The 1687-nt window shown below is 44.0% G+C and overlaps 1 non-coding gene across 1 annotated transcript; it reads right to left on the bottom strand.

Moving 5' to 3' along the window:
- Positions 1-1304: 1304 nt before the first annotated feature.
- Trnak-cuu lies at positions 1305-1377 on the bottom strand. The gene has a single exon. It is a non-coding gene; the product is annotated as a tRNA-Lys (tRNA).
- Between the last annotated feature and the right edge of the window lie 310 nt (positions 1378-1687).

Below are 1687 nucleotides of genomic sequence, written 5' to 3' on the forward strand. Positions count from 1 at the left end.
CGGCGTTCGATAGCCCCACCCGGGAACTACCTTGTGACCAAATTTCATTCACCTAGGTCAAACCGATGACGTCACAGGTCAGGTCAAAGGTCAGATTTTCACCGTTCACAGGCAATTCAAGATATGTGCTGTGAAAGCGAGTAAATTGGTAATTTTTTGAAAACCATCGATGGTACATTGTTCGTCAAACACATACTTTGCTACCTGAGGTCACTGATACCAGGTCAGGTCACAGCGAGGTCAGGTCACCGGGGGTCACAATATGAATGTGTCGTGTGATACATGTTTTATGGTCCATTTTACATGACAAATGCGATTATGTGGGTTAGGCAGCCTTTGGGGCCAGCCTAGGTCACGTTTTTGTGAAGGTCAGGTCAAGGTCAGGTCAAATTAGGTCAAATTTCAAAGTTGATATTTTTGCATAAAATGGGTATCGATTCGATGCAGCTCGTCACGGGGAGTCTAATGATGGTCTTCGTTTTGCTCTACGAGTTCTAGAATTGCCAAAAATTGAGTTTGAAAATTTGACGTCATCATTTTTGAACAGTTTTTTTCGCTATAACTTGGCCAAAAAACGAGGTATCGATCTGAAATTTGGTATGTAGATAGAAGACGGTAGGCACTATCACATATATTCCGGTTTTTTTCGAAACTCAAAAAAAATTTTGGATTTTTTGGCGAATATATCCAAAAAAATGCTTTTTTGATTTTTGGGGGTCAAAACTCAAAAATTTCAAAAATTCGAGATAGCAGTTTTGTAGCCCAGTCAATTCTACACCTTTTATGTCTTGATCATTTTCCTGTATCTTCAAAGCTGTAGTCCTGACAGGTCTTCTCGCGAAGGTCTTTTTTCGGTCGAAAATGACAGAACATGACGTCACTCTGACGTCATTTGTGGCCAACCTATCATAGCCTTTGGAAAAATTTTTGGTCACAATGTGTAAAATTGATGCCCGGAGGGGTCCTGAAAGTTTGGTGGCGATATCTCCAGCCGTTTAGGAGATATCGACCGAAAAGGACAGGGGGGGGGGCCGTTTCGGCCCCCCCCTACGGGGCGCGGGTTAATCCCAGGGTCGTGGGTTCGAGCCCCACGTTGGGCGTAGTTTTCTGATACTCTAGTGCAGTTGTGAAGAGCCAAACAGCGATTAGCTTTGTTGATATTCTGCCCATTGTAAGCTGAGATTTTGTGTTAAATGACTTTTTATCCCTCGGCCTTATTTATTCATCCCTCGGCCTTATTCATTCATGTAAGGTTCATGTGACCGGCTTCACTTTTTCCCGTGTGACTCCTCAAAAAGTCGCCACGCCCAACGTGGGGCTCGAACCCACGACCCTGGGATTAAGAGTCCCATGCTCTACCGACTGAGCTAGCCGGGCACATTTTACGAGAATTTGAGTCATACGTGCGCCGCGGCACAGCATCCATTCTAGTAATATGACACAGCATGGGTCTATTATTGCAGCACAACATCTACTCCAGTAACGTGATACAGTATGGGTCTATTACTGCGGCACAATATCCATTCCAGTAACGTGATACAGTATGGGTCTATTACTGCGGCACAATATCCATTCCAGTAACGTGATACAGTATGGGTCTATTACTGCGGCACAATATCCATTCCAGTAACGTGATACAGTATGGGTCTATTACTGCGGCACAATATCCATTCCAGTAATGTGATAC

This window comes from Amphibalanus amphitrite, unplaced genomic scaffold (assembly GCF_019059575.1).
Source record: "Amphibalanus amphitrite isolate SeventyFive unplaced genomic scaffold, NRLGWU_Aamphi_draft 000258F_arrow, whole genome shotgun sequence".
Classification (NCBI taxonomy): Eukaryota; Metazoa; Arthropoda; class Thecostraca; order Balanomorpha; family Balanidae; genus Amphibalanus; species Amphibalanus amphitrite.